The sequence below is a fragment of the Dama dama genome, chromosome 20 (assembly GCF_033118175.1).
Source record: "Dama dama isolate Ldn47 chromosome 20, ASM3311817v1, whole genome shotgun sequence".
Lineage (NCBI taxonomy): Eukaryota > Metazoa > Chordata > Mammalia > Artiodactyla > Cervidae > Dama > Dama dama.
Window position 1 is genome coordinate 82,628,743 of NC_083700.1, and position 19,872 is coordinate 82,648,614.

Here is a 19,872-nt window from a genome sequence, read left to right on the forward strand (position 1 = left end):
TTGCCTCATTGGCCCCCAAAGAAGACTCAGAGGAATGGACATGCAGTCATGAAATTAGAAGATGTGTGTAACTGCCCTTGTCATTCCTACTGGGCACAGCATAAGCCACAGGGCATAATGGTTTCTTTCCCTTCCAAGTGTACAAATTTCTCCTTACATAATATTCAGGAGACTTTTTTTTTTTTAGAGCAGGATCTCATAATGTATTTGCTCATTCAATATTGTTCAAAATCTTTGTTGTTTTGGATTATAAAAATAACATCTACCCACTTTAGAAAATTTGAAGAACATAGAATATCCTCCAAAACCATGTACTTAACTAAAATACTACCAGACAAAAAACCTTTTCTTGAAAAAGTATTCACTGAATATCTACTTTGTACTGATAATTTGCTAGGCACTGGGTATCAGCAATAAATTACAGGTAAAGTTGCTTTTGGGGAATTTGTTTCAGCAGAGAGAAACTGTGTAAATAAAGAAAAGAGTAAATTGTAAATTGTGACAAAAAGTGTGATGACAATAAATAAGGTAGTGTTTAGGAAAGTAATAGTGCATCAGGTTAGGTGCACAGGATGAGGTTCTGAGGTGACTTTAGTCTGAGTGAAAGATGAAGATGAGAGTGAGACAGCCATGAAGAGAGTCATGGATAGAGCTTCCTGCTCTGTTGTATGTTAGGAGGCAGAAAGAAGCTTGGTGAGAAAGAGAAAGCTCAGATTGAATGGCATGCTGTACATGGGGAAGAAATGATATAAAGTTATGATGTGGGAAATGAACATTTTGGTATATATCTTTCCAGTGTTTTTTCTGGACATTAGGTTGATCATTTTCTCATAATTTTTTTTCTTTCTTTTGTTTTTGCCTAAAATGACTAAAGGCCTAAGCCAACCCAATAGAAGATCCAGAATAAATATTGCCTGTTGGAATTGCCCTATGTGTGTACAGAAGGAACTGACCTACCATATGCTCCTGATTTGCTCAATCACTAGATGTGAAGTATACTGGGAAGAGTGCAACCTTGGGTGAGGTGACCTTGTAGCTGAGAAAGACCCTGATGTTGCTGACAATAATTGAATGCTGTCTATCCATAGTATGTTCAGCTTTAAGATTTATTTGGTATCAACCAAAGATGTATCAGATTTTGCTGCCTTACACACAACCCCTAAAAATAGTGATTTAGAATAGCAAAAGCCATTTATTTATTTATCTGAATCTATGGCTCAGCAGGGTGGTTCTTCTGGTCTGGACCAAGCGTGCTGATGCCTGCCTGTGCATCTGCCCTCAGCTGGGGGGATTGGCCAGTAGCTAGTTGGTTCAGGATATCCTTACTCACATGTCTAGCAATTAGCATGCTGAAGGCCAGAGTGGTGAGTGACTGGACTACATGTCGTTTGCCATCCAGCAGGCTAGTTTAAACCATTCACAGAGCCCCCAAGAGCAGTGTAGTGTAAGCCCCAGTGTACAAGCAAGCACTTTTCAAGCTCCAGCTTGCTAACCTCTTATTTTGTTTGCTAACCTCTTATTGGTCAGAGAAAGGCACAAGGCAATCTAGGTTCAAAATGTGGAGAAAAAGACTTACCTTATAATTAAAGAATTGAGGCATACCGTATTTCATAATACATCATAAAATGACTCTTCCAAGTGCATGTGAATTAGCCAGCTGTATTAGGCAGGATCCTAGCTGGAAGCCAATTAACTACAGATGGTTCCAATGAAGGGGACCTATTAAAAGACTACTTGCAGAGATGTGGGCACGGTTAAAGAAATAAACAAGGGGTATACGGGACCCAGAGAATAGCAACATCAAGAAAACCATTATCACCTCCAGCGCTGAAGGAATAAGAGGAGAAAATGGAAATACTGATCCCAGTGACAGCTGGAATCATGGGGAGACACCACTTCTGCCTGAGAGGTGGTGCTGAGACAAGGTGGAAGCAGAGAAGAAGCACTTTGTCTTAGGTTGCTTTTCTTAGAAGCAGAGCCCAATATAGTGATCTGGATACTCTTGGTTGATTGAAGGCTTTCTCCCAGGAGAAAGAGAATTTGGGGAGCAGGATGAGGCTGAAGAGGAGTTGAAGGATCTGGTGGCCTCTAACTTCACTCTAATCTGGAACATGAAAGTTGATCCCACCTTGAGACTCAGGCTGCCATATTAGCAAGCTAGTGGATGTTGGGTAACCACTGGGTGGAATGGAAGATTTTATACTAGATGACTTTTCATTCAGCCAAGCATGAAGCTCTGGAGAAAGGAGCAACAGTAAGTCATGAGAAACTAACCCTTACAGATGCTCAGTGGGAGCCCTGCCCATGAACAAGATCTGGATGGGGGACCCACAGAGCCCTTCTACACTCTGATTTCCCTCCAGCCATTTTCACTGGCTGAATTCAACTGAGGCCAACCAAACATACAGCTGGGATTTGCCATCCTGCCATACAAAGTCTAGCACAAAACATATCCCAAGTATGTAGAATTTGAGCTCGGGACAAACTTTGTGTTCAGCCTTGAAATTTCACTTTCAGAGGGATGTTGATATAAATCAGACTGTACTCATAAAAAATTTTAAAAAAAGATAATTTCCAAACAATGTCCTCTGCAGTGTGTTTGAAGGACCTAGTGATGTTTATCTGGAAGAAGTGAATATTTAAGGGGACAGAAAAGAGCTTTTCTTTCTATACTTCATGCCCAAGGCTGTCATCTGAGAGTATTCTTATTCAATATGGCCTTGCAAGTAAAAGAACTGAGACCAATGGAGAGAAAAAAAATAACTACAGACGTCTGATCAATCTTGGGAAGCACTTTCTCACAGTAATAGAAATCTTACAGTGGATCAGGGTACCAGATGAATAAGTAGCTGTTGCAAGCCTGAAAATAGGCAAATTAAGCTTGGGAGGTTACAGTTAAGTTCAGTTCAGTTGCTCAGTCATGTCTGACTCTTTGTGATCCCATGAACCACAGGCCTCCCTGTCCATCACCAACTCCTGGAGTTTACCCAAACTCATGTCCATTGAGTCAGTGATGCCATCCAACCATCCCATCCTCTGTTGTCCCCTTCTCCTCCTGCCCTCAATCTTTCCTAGTGTCAGGGTCTTTTCAAGTGACAGCTCTTCTCTGGACTGGGAGGTTACAGGGATGATCCAAAGATGAAATATGTGATGTGAGTAGACCAGACTCATGTGTGCTTTCAGATATGCGGCTATTATTTCTAGTATGGAATCCAACCCATATCAGTCTAATATGCAGATAGTAATTGGCATACATGTGTATATGTGTGCAGAAGCCAGAGAGTTACTTGGGTTCAGGAAGGAAGGATGTCAGGAATTTAGCTTTGCTTTGCCAAGAAGAAAAAGGAAGGAGTTAAAACACAGCACTAGTATTTTTAAAAAGGGATTTTGGTGAGAACATCAAGTGGAGTCAAGGGGAAGAAAGAAATTTAACTGACCTGGGAAACCCTACTGCTCTCACATTAATAGGATCCTCTGTGGGACCTCACAGCTTATTTATTTAAAATCTTTGTTAATATATGAATATAAAAACTGGCTGTTTTAAAATTATGACATATGGATTATCCTATTTCTTAAAAATGTATACTTGTTTCTGGTAACTCTAAATTATAAAAACTTGCAAATTTTATTTATATTGCTTATGGATGAATGATAACCTAGAGTTGGAAGCCATAATTTGGTCCAAACTCTTGTATTAATTAATGTATTTCCTCTGCAAACAGTAGCCCAACCTCCTGGTCAACACTTACATGATAGGGAGATACGTACTGCCTGAGGTAGATCACTCCAATTTACAATAAGAGTGATTTTTCTTCTAGCGTGGGCTTTCCTGGTAGCTCAGATGGTAAAGAATCTGCCTGCAGTGCAGGAGACCCAAGTGATCCCTGGGTCAGGAAGATCCCCTCATGATGGGAATGACAACCCACTCCAAGTATTCTTGTCTGGATAATTCCATGGACAGAGGAAACTGGTGGGCCACAGTCCATGGGGTCGCAAAGAGTCAGACATGACTGAGTGACTAACACTTTCACTTTCCTTCAAGCCTAATTTATCATTCCAGACTCCAACATCTACTAAAGAATAGCCTATGTTTCAGTCAGGATATTTAAGGCTGCAAGTAATAGGCAGCTCTTCTCAACATAGCTCAAACAAAGGACAGTTGCAATTATTTCCCATAAGAGAAGTCTTGAGGTAGGAAAGACTCTCCTGGTTATTTTAGTGATTCAAGAATGTCATTAAGGTTCAGATTCTTTCCATCTCTTGGCTCTACCATTCTCATGGCTGTTTCATTCTCACACTGGTAACAGGAGGTTTACCACAATCCCAGGCATCACATCCACATATAACTATATACAGAGGAAAAGAATGATATTTATAGAGAGAGCAGAATCCTCTCTCAGGAGTAACCCCAACAGACTTCCTCTTACACTTTATTTGTCAGAATCAGAATTGCCATGACTGCCTTAGACCAATCATTCTGGTGAAGAAGGGACACAGAGAAATCAAACAGGTGGGTCCTATTTACATCTCTTCTTTTACTTCTGTATCCCTCATTGTACATAGATGGGTTTAGGAAAGAAAACTATGTATGGAAGGAAGTAAAAGGAAGGGTATTAATGTAGGATCTCTTTATTCAAGCATCAAGGTCACTTCCTCACCTGAGTATTTGGCCTATATTAGGTATAGTGGTGTGGTATGGACTTGGGCTAATGGAGTCCCACAATTAAAGTTTGATTCAGTTCTTTTCACTCTCTGGATGACATTGGTTAAGCCATTTAACCTTTCTGTGCTTCTCTCTCCTCATCTGAGAAGTAGAAATAATAACTATCAGTTCAGTTCATCCACTCAGTCATGTCCGACTCTTTGCAACCCCATGGACAGCAGCGTGCCAGGCTTCCCTGTCCATCACCAACTCCTGAAGCTTGCTCAAACTCATGTCCATCGAGTCAGTGATGCCATCCAACCATCTCATCCTCAGTCATCCCCTTCTCCTCTTGCCTTCAATCTTTCCCAGCATCAGGGTCTTTTCCAATAAGTCAGTTCATTGTATCAGTTGGCCGAAGCATTGGAATTTCAGCTTCAGCATCATTCCTTCCAGTGACTATTCAGGACTGATTTCCTTTAGGACTGACGGTTCAATCTCCTTGCAGTCCAAGGGACCACACCTATCTAAAAAAATTGTTCTGGGGATGAATATGTGAATGCATGCTAAAGCACTTAGACTATCATCTGTCATGTTGTAAATCTTTAATAACTGTATCCTTATTAAATAATTGTCTTTGCCTCCACAGAAAACTAGCTTTTAAAAATAACTCCTCTCATCCTCATTATCTAACACAGTAAGGATACTATTACAAGTATATTTCCTTCAGAATGGTTGTAAGAATTAATTGTATATAATAACCAGCAATATGTTAAATACATTGAGTTAATAGCATGATACAGTGGGACAAATGTGAACTTTGATGGGTTAAAAAAAGAGTTCAAGTCCCAGTTCAGCATCTTACTGGGGCAAGGCACTCCTCTCGGAGTCCAGTCTCCTCATCTATGAATTGGAGAATGTGGTTTCTCTCTGTCAGGCATGTTCTGAAGTCAAGTGAAATCATACATCTAAAGCAACATCCTGGTGGCAGGCAGTAGGGATTATCAAATGTGCCAGGTGATTGTTCATGATCATTCATGCTTATGTAGGTGTACTATCAACTCTTGCTCAGTGCCTGACTTGATCCAAAGGCTTTCCTAGCCTCTGTGGGGGAACACAAGAAGCAGAAATGAACTTGCTGAGGAGAGCTTAGTGCTAAACTGTGGGGTCAGTTGCTTTGCAGATTCTATGATTGAATATTCCCAAGGAACCCCCAAACCCTATCTGTAAACACCTTTCCATATATTTTATTTATTTTTTGCATAGATTTTAAGTATTCTTTATCATGTGTGGGTAAGAGTGAACATCAAAAAAATATTTCTACTTCTATATATTTCTACTGCTTTTCTTTTAACATGGCCTCCAGTGTTTTCTCAAATCACAGACTGAAATGAAAGCTAACCCAGTTTCTACAGGGTTAGTAGCTTTATAGACACATGATCTTCCAAAGGGACACCGTTTTCTATCGTCTTTTGAACACTTCTGTGGCAGATTATTTGGGAAGACCTGGGCAGTCTTGAAACTATGGCTCTTCCTGCCCACACAGAGACAGGTCCTGGAAGGAGCCCACTTGGTATCCACACAGCTCTCTACTCCTGTTTCAGGCTGTACACACTCTAGTTTTTTCATCACCACATCTTAATAGCAAAAGAAATACAATGCAGAGCACTCAGCTCTTCTGCCTCAAGTCAATCACTGAAGATGGTAAAATGGGAAAGATGCAGAGCCAGAAAAAGAAGCCGCCTTGCCTCTGCCAAGCACGTGCTCCTGCTGCCAATTGCAACTCGCTGCGTGTAGACAGTCTGTGCGGCAGATTAGGACCCGTTTCAAGCTCTGCATCTGCCCGGGGCTCTTTCCCAGTATAGTTCGCTGCTCTCCATCCCACCCCTGAGGATCTCACCTCCCCATTCCCCACCAGCCCTCTGTGACAGCTTCTTGTCAATTGACTCTCCCCCACAAGTCTTTTTTGACAAATCTCAGAGATGCAACAGCTGGTCACCCTCCAAGACTTCCACATGTCTCTGTTGCCACTTATGTAGATTTCTTTCTTCCTCATTGATTTTTTTTTCCCCATTTCTCCTCTTCTGTTCTGTGGGTATCAACTAACAGTTTACATTCTCTTGTATTGCTCAGTTCTATCTATTTAAAGTCTCTACCTTGTGGCAACTTCTGCACATATGGACCTTCCAATTATAAAAATTATAGCAAACAATAATAGATACCAACTTGTCTCTATTTGCATTCTGTTCTACTGATCAAAAAGTTTTACACAAGAGATTGTATTACAACTTATCTCTGAGGCAAGCTACCGATACAGGAATTTATTTTTAATGTCTTATAAAGATTGAGTAGTGGCAAACTAATAAAAATGACGTAATTTAAACAAAAAACAAGCATCATGCATACACTATCAGACTTACAAGATGGAATATTATCAAGCATGTTTGAGTCCACAAGAGTCAGTCCTCCATCTCAGCCCCTCCAAACCAGACATCAGAATCACCTGGATCTTGGAGTTATCACTCCATCACTTTTCTTTGTAGTCATGTAGATATGACCTCATATCATATATCCCTGCTGCTGCTGCTGCTGTTAAGTCACTTCAGTCACATCTGACTCTGTGTGATCCCATAGGCTGCAGCCCACCCAGCTGCCCCGTCTCTGGGATTCTCCAGGCAAGAACACTGGAGTGGGTTGCCATTTCCTTCTCCAATGTGTGAAAGTGAAAAGTGAAACGAAGTCGCTCAGTCGCATCCGACTCTTATCGACCCCATGGACCGCAGCCTACCAGGCTCCTCCATCCATGAGATTTTCCAGGCAAGAGTACTGGAGTGGGGTGCCATTGCCTTCTCTGCATATATCCCTAAATAATATAAAATTTAGTTTTGTTTACTTTGAATTATGGAATATAAATAGAATTTACTTTTTTCAACTTCTCAAACTGGGCTGTTCAATATGATGGCTAATGGCCACATGTTATTACTAGCACTTTAAAAGTGTCTCGTCCAAGCTGAGATGCCCTATACATATGCACACCAGATTTTGAGGATTCAGGATCAAAAATGTCATATATCAGTATTTTATATTATTGACTATATGTTGGAATAATAACTGTAGATATATTAGGTTGAAATACATGGCTAAAATTAATTTTATCAGTTTCATGTTTCTAATACAGCTACTAGAAAATTTTAAATTAAATGTGTCTCACATATTCCTGGTAGACAGACTAAAACTTGTATTTTTGCTTGCTGCCTTTTTTGTGAGAGTCATCCATGTTGGTGTCAATAGCAGCATTCTCTGTGTGTTGTATTCCAGTTTATTTTTCCATTCTGTGCTTGGTGGACATTTGAATTCGTTCCATTTTTTCCCCCAGTTGTACACAGTGTTGTTCAAGTAGGCAAGTGTTCTCTAGGGTACTGCTAGGTTGCTTGGCTTTGCAACTGTTCATCTTGCTAGATACATAAAATTGTTTACCAAAGTGGTTGTGTCATTTTCACTCTTACCAGCAGTACAAGGGAATTATATTCTTATGTTCCATATCAGGGGTCAGCAAACTTTTTCTGTAAAGAGCCACATAATAAATATGTTAGGCTTTAGCACCAAGTGGCAAAATCGAGCAACTATTCTCCATGGAAGTCTAATAGCCTTTTTATACTTTTCATTAAAATATGTAAAATCCATCTTGACTTATGGGTTATACAAAGGCAGGTGGCAGTCCAGATTTGGACCATGAGCTGGAATTTGCCAATCCTGCTCTGCATCACTGTCAATACTTGATATTATTAGATTTTTAACTTTAGCTAACCTCGGGGGTACAAAGTGATGGCTCACCATAGTTTTAATTTGCATTATCCTGATTACAAATGGAGGTGAACTACTTTCATTGGCTTATTGGTTTATCATGTTTCCTTTTCTGTGAAATGCTGGTTGAAATCTATTGCTCATTTTTATTGACATGGTAGATGTTTAACAAGTACTTCCTGAATGGAGGAATGATCTGTTTGCCAGTGAGTGGATGAGTGACTTCTACATGCCAGGAATTGTTGGGTCCATTTATACGCAAGGCTAATACAAAAACATTCAAATATAGTCATTTGCACTATAAATTGATTCACTCAAGTAGAAGACATAACTTAAGACATGTGGGTTGCATAAAGCCAAGGAAAAGAGAGACAAAGAATAAACATGTGTCCCTTCATCCTTCCAGTATCTCTCATGGGTGTGGGAAATATTTTTAAAAGAGACATAAATGAGACAGCAAACAGAATTTGAATATTTCTTTGATTGAAAAATAATATACTTGAGCAGTATTTCTGAGGCTTAACAGTCATGCTTTAAGGAATAAATGTGTCTTTTGTAAATGACTAACCATGAGGCTTGATCCATATTAATATAATATTTATATGAATATAATAAAATATAAATAAAATAAATATAATGTATTTATGCATTTATATTGGATTGGTCAAAGGTTCATTTGGGATTTTCTGCATGATGTTATGGAAAAACCCAAATGAACATTTTGGCCAACCCGAAACTTAGAAAAGTCAAACATTTGATTTGATTACACATTGAAAGTTCTGGTAAATTCAGAAAGAGTAACTTTTTCAAAATGTCTTAACCAGAATTCTAAACAGAATATCCCTATAAGAACAGATGCCCTGGCAACCCCCACCCCATCCAAGTTTCCTAAAGACCCATCACATATTCAATTCAGTTCAGTCATGTCTGACTCTTTGTGACCCCATGGACTGCAGCATACCAGGCTTGTCTGTCCATCACCAACTCCTGGAGCTTGCTGAAAACTCATGTCCATTGAATCAGTGATGCCACCCAACCATCTCATCCTCTGTCACCCCCTCTCCTCTTGTCTCCTCAATCTTTCCTAGCATCAAGGTCTTTTCTAATGAGTCAGCTCTTCCCATCAGGTAACCAAAGTGTTGGAGCTTCAGCTTTAGCATCAGTTCTTACAATGAATATTGAAGACTGATTTCCTTAAGGATTGACTGGTTTGCTCTCCTTGCAGTCCAAGGGACTCTCAGGAGTCTTCTCCAACACCACAGTTCAAAAGCATCAACTCTTTAGTGCTCAGCTTTCTTAATAATCTAACTCTCACATCCATACATGACTACGGGAAAAACCATAGCTTTGACTAGACGGACTTTTGTCGGCAAAGTAATATCTCTACTTTTTAATATGCTATCTAGATTGGTCATAGCTTGTTTTCCAAAGAGCAAGTGTCTTTAAATTTCATGGCTGCAGTCACCATCTGCAGTGATTTTGGAGCCCAAAAAAATAAAGCCTATCACTGTTTCCATTGTTTCCCCATCTATTTGCCATGAAGGGATGAGACTGGATGCCATGATCTTCATTTTTAAGCCAGCTTTTTCACCCTTCTCTTTTACTTTCATCAAGAGGCTCTTTAGTTCCTTTTCACTTTCTGCCCTAAGTGTGATGTCATCTGTATATCTGAGGTTATTAATATTGTTCTCAGTGATCTTGATTCCAGGTTGTGCTTCATCCAGCCTAGCAGTTCACATGATATACTCTGCATGTAAGTTAAATGAGCAGGGTGACAATAATACAGCCTTGATATAATCCTTTCCCAATTTTGAACCAATCCATTGTTACATGTATGATTCTAACTGTTGCTTCTTGACCATACCAGTTTCCTAAAGACCCATCACATATAGGTAACCATTATGACATCCTTATAACAGATGGAAACAAATACAGTGTCAAGTTTGGGAATAAATGCTAAGGACTGATTATGCACAAGAAACTCTTAAGAATTCCTGATAAATATATTCTGTTAAGACAATTCTGAGCAAAAAAAAGAAAATCCTAAGGAAGAAAAATACTTGATGAACTTGGTAAATTTCATCTCTAGAGGAATGAAAATGAGACCAGCACATTAATAAGAGGAATGCCTAGGAAATCTCAAATTGTTTGAAATACAGTTTCACTGGAGAAGAGCTAAATGTAATTAAAAATAAGATAATAAATACAACAAAAATAGAGGTAATTTAAAAAAATCTTGTCAGAGGTAGAAGACTTTCTATGCTTAAAAATAGTCAAGAATAAGAAAAGAGTAATGAAAAAATAGTGAACTCAGAAAGGTCTCAAGTAAATGCAGGTTTTAAAATAATTAATAAGGATGACAAGTCAAGTCAGTAATAGAAAAGAACTTTGGAGGAAATATATATATACACATATATATTTAAACCTCTACATTCATTATTTTACTAAAATTAATTCTAGATAGATACATATATGATATATACATAGAAAATCATAAAAATACTCAAAGATTAAATGGGCGATATTTTTACCTAGTAATCTTATAAGATTCAGTAACATTTAGTATCCTCAGAGTTACCATATCCTCAGTCATGTCTGACTCTTTGTGACCCTTTGGACCTTTTGGACCCTTTGTGACCCTTTAGCCAGCCAGGTTCCTCTGTCCATGGGACTTTTCAGGCAAGAATACTAGAATACTGAAGTGGGTTGCATTTCCTCCTTCAGGGGCTCTACCTGACTGAGGGATTGAACTAGTGTCTCCTTTGTCTTCTGTTGCAGTCAGATTCTTTACCACTGAGCCATCAGGGAAGTCGCTTTAGAGTAGGGAAAACTAATTATGACATTCCAATTATTTAAAGAAGAAGGATGACTCTGACTCTATATAAGTAAAAAAGAAATTGTGTATATAAATAGGTATCATAAATTAAAAGACAATTGTTAACTGAGGAATTTTTTCAACATGTGAGACAAAGCACTCATTACACTATAACATACAGTTACAAACAAAAACAAGACAGTTGTTTTTTTTTAATGATTAAATGACATAATTCTAAAGTTCCTAGAGTTAAAAACAAAAGCTAAATGGTCTTAAAGATACATGAGCAGAAAAAATTTGAACATGTTTGTTATATCTAAGGACGAGGGACATGCAAATTAAAGTACAATAACTCTCTTTACCTACTAAAATAACAAAAACTGAAAAGTCCAAGAAAACCAGTGTCAGCTAAAGAGTAGGGAGACAGTCAGCAATATGAAGTAAAATCAGCATGACCATAGTAGAGAGCAACTTTGCAATCCTTGTTAAATTTTAAAATGTGCACATATCTTTTGATTTAATTTTATTTTAGAAGTTTTAACTATAGATATAACAGATATGTTCATATATGTGTAACATATGTAAAAGATAGATTTACAAGGACATTTATTAAAGTTCTGTATGAGATAGATGATGATAATGTAAATTCCATGAGCAAAATAAATCATGGCACAACTGCATTATGGAATATTACATTACTGTTAAATTGAGATTTTAAAAAATAACAAGATATATTTATTATTCTTACTATATGTCATTCAACCTTTATAACAATTTTATGAAGTATGTACTATTATTCTCTGAATGGGTAAGAAAAGTGAGGTATAGATACACTAATGTGCTAAGTTTGCAAAAGTTATTATGTATTGAAACCAGAATTCAGTTCAGTCAACCTGGCTCTAGAATCTGGCTACTACCACAAAATATACTGTCTATGAAAATAATATGTTCATTAATACTTTTTTGTAAAAATGTGCAGAATATGGTTATCATGAGTCCATTTGTATTAAATATACACACATATCTTTACCCTTCTAAATTGATAGGCATTTCTGCAAAGACACAAAAACAACTCTTAACAGCAGGTATCTCTAAATACTATGATAGTAACATTTGTGTTTATTATCATAGCAAAATATTGGAAACAATCCAACTTTCTGAAAATATTTAGATTATATTCTCCAGTATTTTAGCTGTTAAAAATTTTATTTAAAAAGTTCATAATTGTGTGGAAATATATTTCTATTATCATGTTAACACAAAAATAGCAGATATATCAATGACCATATTATATTGAAAAAGTATACATAAAATCACTACAGTAATGAATGCACAAAAATGTTTACCAATAATCATTTGAGAATAGTCCAAGAAGGGTTTTCCATCTTCCTACTTTTGCATGTTTCTAAATGGTCTATATGTATTTACATTAGAATATATTTTGTTTTACAAATCAGACTTACAAAGCAGAGGGTTAGTCTTAGGACCATAGTGATCTCATTAATGGAAAAGGCAATGGCACCCCACTCCAGTACTTTTGCCTGGAAAATCCCATGGATGGAGGAGCCTGGTGGGCTGCAGTCCATGGGGTCGTGAATGGGGTCACGAAGAGTCGGACACGACTGAGCAACTTCACTTTCACTTTTCACTTTCATGCACTGGAGAAGGAAATGGCAACCCACTCCAGTGTTCTTGCCTGGAGAATCCCAGGGACAGGGGAACCTGGTGGGCTGCCGTCTATGGGGTCGCACAAAGTCGGACATGACTGAAGCGACTTAGCAGCAGCAGCAGCAGCAGCAGATCTCATTAAGATCTGTTAAAGATGGTATTTGACCAAGGGATTTCAGTATACCTGGCTCCCTCAACCCTGCAAAAAGAGACCCTCCCACTGCAAAGTCTTGGGTAGAGGAGGGGAATCTACATACAAGGAACTATGGATATCGCTCTAAAACCCCTAGTTAAAATTCATTAAAGAGAGGAAGGAAACCCAAAGCTAACATAAAACATCACAGAATTCACACTTAATTGGGACAAGATGTGTTGGACTAGACTGGTGTAGAAGATCATTAGAACAAATGAAATGCCGGTGAAAAATAAGGTTGAAGAACATTCTCCATGGTCCCTTTCAAAAGTTCTAGGGTGGGTTCTGGCATTAATTGTGCTTTCTTTGTTATGCTGCTTGTTGGTGCAGCATATGGTTGTTTTGTTAAAGCCACATAGACACATGTCTGCTCAAATAAATTAATGTTCCCATCTCAACTGGATGATTTGGCAGGAATAATACACTTACCAGCCAATGTGTAGACTGACCCACATGACTCCTTCACTGAAAGATCTAAAGTGGAACACTGTGTATTTTGCTAATAAGCAGTTAGATACAATACAATTTTCCTTTAAATATTCTCTGTAGTAACATCTATTGACCTTCACCTAGCATCCTATATAATCCACATGTGTCAGATTTTGAAAGTGCAGAAGAGAAGCTGGGGAATGATATGCAAATTGGGAAAGTGCTCGAGAGGCATTTTTCAAATTAACAGGATGAGAACACTGACATCTCAATATTTAACAACAAAAAAAGAAACTTTGCGTAAAAGATGGGCTGCATGTGCACAAACACATACCCAAGCAGACATTTATACATGGCATTTTCTAACTATCAGATTATCTGAAAAGTTTGGAAATTTTTAGGTCTATATAATAGAAAAAAAATTGTTAAAAATTCAAACATATGGAGGCTAAATAACACGCTTTTGAATAACCAACAAATCATAGAAGAAATCAAAATATGTATAGAAATGAATGAAAATGAAAACACAACAACCCAAAACCTATGGGACACTGTAAAAGCAGTGCTAAGGGAAAGGTTCATAGCATTACAGGCTTACATCAAGAAACAAGAAAAAAACCAAATAAATAACCTAACTCTACACCTAAAGCAATTAGAGAAGGAAGAAATGAAGAACCCCAGGGTTAGCAGAAGGAAAGAAATCTTAAAAATCAGGGCAGAAATAAATGCAAAAGAAACTAAAGAGACCATAGCAAAAATCAACAAAGCTAAAAGCTGGTTTTTTGAAAAAATAAACAAAATTGACAAACCATTAGCAAGACTCATTAAGAAACAAAGAGAGAAGAACCAAATTAACAAAATTAGAAATGAAAATGGAGAGATCACAACAGACAACACTGAAATACAAAGGATCATAAGAGACTACTACCAGCAGCTCTATGCCAATAAAATGGACAACTTGGATGAAATGGACAAATTCTTAGAAAAGTATAACTTTCCAAAACTGAACCAGGAAGAAATAGAAGATCTTAACAGACCCATCACAAGCAAGGAAATCAAAACTGTAATCAAAAATCTTCCAGCAAACAAAAGCCCAGGACCAGATGGTTTCACAGCTGAATTCTACCAAAAATTTAGAGAAGAGCTAACACCTATCTTACTCAAACTCTTCCAGAAAATTGCAGATGAAGGTAAGCTTCCAAACTCATTCTATGAGGCACCATCACCCTAATTCCAAAACTAGACAAAGATGCCACAAAAAAAGAAAACTACAGGCCAATATCACTGATGAACATAGATGCAAAAATCCTTAACAAAATTCTAGCAAACAGAATCCAACAACATATTAAAAAAATCATACACCATGACCAAGTGGGCTTTATCCCAGGAATGCAAGGATTCTTTAATATCCACAAATCAATCAATGTAATACACCACATTAACAAATTGAAAGATAAAAACCATATGATTATCTCAATAGATGCAGAGAAAGCCTTTGACAAAATTCAACACTCATTTATGATTAAAACTCTCCAAAAAGCAGGAATAGAAGGAACATACCTCAACATAATAAAAGCTATATATGACAAACCCACAGCAAGCATCACCCTCAATGGTGAAAAATTGAAAGCATTTCCCCTGAAATCAGGAACAAGACAAGGGTGCCCACTCTCACCACTACTATTCAACATAGTGTTGGAAGTTTTGGCCACAGCAATCAGAGCAGAAAAAGAAGTAAAAGGAATCCAGATAGGAAAAGAAGAAGTGAAACTCTCACTGTTTGCAGATGACATGATCCTCTACATAGAAAACCCTAAAGACTCTATCAGAAAATTACTAGAGCTAATCAATGAATATAGTAAAGTTGCAGGATATAAAATTAACACACAGAAATCCCTTGCATTCCTATATACTAACAATGAAAAAACAGAAAGAGAAATTAAGGAAACAATACCATTCACCATTGCAACAAAAAGAATAAAATACTTAGGAGTATATCTACCTAAAGAAACAAAAGACCTATACATAGAAAACTATAAAACACTGATGAAAGAAATCAAAGAGGACACAAACAGATGGAGAAACATACCGTGTTCATGGATTGGAAGAATCAATATTGTCAAAATGGCTATTCTACCCAAAGCAATCTATAGATTCAATGCAATCCCTATCAAGCTACCAACGGTATTTTTCACAGAACTAGACCAAAGAATTTCACAAATTGTATGGAAATACAAAAAACCTCAAATAGCCAAAGTAATCTTGAGAAAGAAGAATGGAACTGGAGGAATCAACCTGCCTGACTTCAGACTCTACTACAAAGCCACAGTCATCAAGACAGTATGGTACTGGCACAAAGACAGAAATACAGATGAATGGAACAGAATAGAAAGCCCAGAGATAAATCCACGAACCTATGGACACCTTATCTTTGACAAAGGAGGCAAGGATATACAATGGAAAAAAGACAACCTCTTTAACAAGTGGTGCTGGGAAAACTGGTCAACCACTTGTAAAAGAATGAAACTAGAACACTTTCTAACACCATACACAAAAATAAACTCAAAATGGATTAAAGATCTAAATGTAAGACCAGAAACTATAAAACTCCCAGAGGAGAACATAGGCAAAACACTCTCCGACATAAATCACAGCAAGATCCTCTATGACCCACCTCCCAGAATATTGGAAATAAAAGCAAAACTAAACAAATGGGACCTAATGAAACTTAAAAGCTTTTGCACTACAAAGGAAACTATAAGTAAGGTGAAAAGACAGCCCTCAGATTGGGAGAAAATAATAGCAAATGAAGAAACAGACAAAGGATTAATCTCAAAAATATACGAGCAACTCCTGAAGCTCAATTCCAGAAAAATAAATGACCCAATCAAAAAATGGGCCAAAGAACTAAACAGACATTTCTCCAAAGAAGACATATAGATGGCTAACAAACACATGAAAAGATGCTCAACATCACTCATTATTAGAGAAATGCAAATCAAAACCACAATGAGGTACCATTACACGCCAGTCAGGATGGCTGCTATCCAAAAGTCTACAAGCAATAAATGCTGGAGAGGGTGTGGAGAAAAGGGAACTCTCTTACACTGTTGGTGGGAATGCAAGCTAGTACAGCCGCTATGGAAAACAGTGTGGAGATTTCTTAAAAAACTGGAAATAGAACTGCCATATGACCCAGCAATACCACTTCTGGGCATACACACTGAGGAAACCAGATCTGAAAGAGACACGTGCACCCAATGTTCATCACAGCACTGTTTACAATAGCCAGGACATGGAAGCAACCTAGATGCCCATCAGCAGATGAATGGATAAGGAAGCTGTGGTACATATACACCATGGAATATTACTCAGCCGTTAAAAAGAATTCATTTGAACCAGTCCTAATGAGACGGATGAAACTGGAGCCCCTTATACAGAGTGAAGTAAGCCAGAAAGATAAAGAACATTACAGCATACTAACACATATATATGGAATTTAGAAAGATGGTAACGATAACCCCATATGCAAAACAGAAAAAGAGACACAGAAATACAGAATAGACTTTTGAACTCTGTGGGAGAATGTGAGGGTAGGATATTTCAAAAGAACAGCATGTATACTATCTATGGTGAAACAGATCACCAGCCCAGGTGGGATGCATGAGACAAGTGCTCGGGCCTGGTGCACTGGGAAGACCCAGAGGAATTGGGTGGAGAGGGAGGTGGGAGGGGGGATTGGGATGGGGAATACGTGTAAATCTATGGCTGATTCATATCAATGTATGACAAAACCCACTGAAATGTTGTGAAGTAATTAGCCTCCAACTAATAAAAAAAAAAAATAAGATAATAATAAAAATAAATAAATAAAAAAAATAATTCTAAAGCTAACAAAAATATTTTGTATTAAGACTATTTTTATTTTGTTTGACCATACTCCAATTCCTTCTACATATTATTGCCAGACTCAGCATATAAATTAAAGCACCCTTTGCTCCCTTAGCCAAGGCTGTATCAAGGTGTTCCCTAGTCATGGTATTTTCAATTTATCTATTCTATTATATTGCCAAAAAATGAAACACGTCTTTCCATTCTATATGGGACACACTATATAGCTATAATTAAATACAATTAACCTGTATAGTTTATGACCTGAGAGGCATAGTTATATTTAGAAAAAGCAGAAGTATTATTGTCAAATCTCAACTATTATAGCCCACTACAGGGTACCAAAGTGGTTAAGAGAGTGGGCTTTCAATTCATGCTAACTCTGGGTTTAAATTCTCACTCTTTTTCTTACCAGCCGTGTGGTCTTGGGCAGGCAGATTATTCTCTGAACCTATTTCCTCATAGGTAAAAGAGGATAATTCAGACGTATCCTAGAGGGTCATGAGTAAATAGAGTAACATATAAAGGCTTTTATCAAAATGGCTCACACATGATGATTCAAAGCCAGCTGGAGGCCTGATGGTGAGCACAGTACATTTGAAGAGTAGGGATAGTGGTGGGCATGTGAGCCTGGCAAGTCAGTGGATGTTCAGGATTCTTAGCTTGAAGGATTTTACTGTTCTTCAGCTTGGTTAATAACCAAGTTGGGATTTTGAACTCAATCTTTATGGTATAAAGAAGCTGTTAATATATAGGTATATTCTTATAAAAGCTTTTTGCTGGTAATATGAAAACATATCTGATATGTGATAACTCTTTTCTAGGCACTCTGGACTTCAAGAAAAGCAGTCAGCCAGGATATCCTCTAAGTTGTCTGAAATTCAAGTTTGCTTAAATTTCCAGTTCCACAACTTATTAACCATCTGGATATCAACTCTGCCATCATTTATTGGTAAGTTCAGATTCAAGTTTTAAAACCAGTTTTCATCTTGTTTTATTATAAAAATAAAGCACCTGTCTGTCTTTGTCTGTCTCTCAGTTCCCTCCTTCCTCCTTTTCATCAGTTCCCTGTCCTCCATGTGACAAAACCAAAGATCTGCTTTGGCCTCTGGCTACTGATAGTCATGTGGTTCTGAAATGTACTGTTCCTAGTTCCGTCAATGTAATTTTGCTTGAGATAACTGTTATACGATTGAGTATTTGCATGAGGGATTTAAAAAAATTTTAGATGCTCTTCTGGGGCTTAAATAATCTTTATTAATTATTTAGATGCCCTTCTGGTGCTTAAACAATCTTTATTAATGCTTTAAATTCTGAAAGGTGAGGCCTGTTAGAAACTTAGGTTGTAATACCAGCTTTGGAAATTGCAGCTGCTGAAGAAATGATTCTATCCCAGAGGACTGAGACTGAACAGGAAAAAAAAAAAAAAAAAAAAAAAAGGAGAGGAATTCTTCTGGACTTTAATTCTTTTGATCTTTAATGAAAATGGCAATTTAGTTTTTGGAATTCTTTTTCACTATGTGAATTTATTCATAATGTCCAATTTGGGGAGCTTTTTGTTTTACAGGCCTTGCATTAATTTATATATTTTTATGCTGTTGCTTGGATTCATTACCTAATATCTGGGGCATTATATTGGACAATGTGTATATACATAATTTGAAATGGAACTCAGAACAGGGAATGTAGTTCTAACCCAGGGTACAGTGTGGCCTTTAGTTAATGAGGCTGATGAATTATACTGATCCATATCCATGAGCCTTCTGTTTGGAATGCTGTTGTGTGGGGTGTAGAGATTGGGGATGGGAGCCCAGTTCACCTAGACGAGAACAACCACAATCGTCAGCCTTGCTTCTGAGGATAAAATTGGAATTGCCCGCCATTCCAGGAGCAGAGTTTGCCATTGATGAGGGAACTACTGTAAAAGTATTATTGTCTTGCTGAACGGAAGTGAGACCATCTACTGGGCACTGACTTGGGCATGAGTATTAAAATCAATGAGCTGAGGAAACAAAAATGCAGCAGTTATATGAAACAATATTCTTCTTTCTCTTTTTTTCCTGCTTCTGTCCCTAAAATAAGAAGCCCCCTTCCCTCTCAGAAACTTTGAGAAGTAGTCTTGTCCCTTTGCTTCATCTCCATTTTTCTCTTAGGTTTAAATCATTTTCTCAATTATAGCTTTATCTATAATAAGACTAACATTTTGTTCATTAAAAAGTCATGCATACTCAGAGGGATATATGTATAATTTTAAAAGTTTAAATTCAGTTCTTCTCCAAAAAAAGAAAAATTCCCAGGCACACTCCTAGAACATTTCTATGTGTATGGAAGTGCTTTCCATATAAAACCAACATATAAAACATATAAAACCAACATACCTTACACGTATAATGTATGAGAATCCTCAATCCTTAAACCCTCATCAGCTAT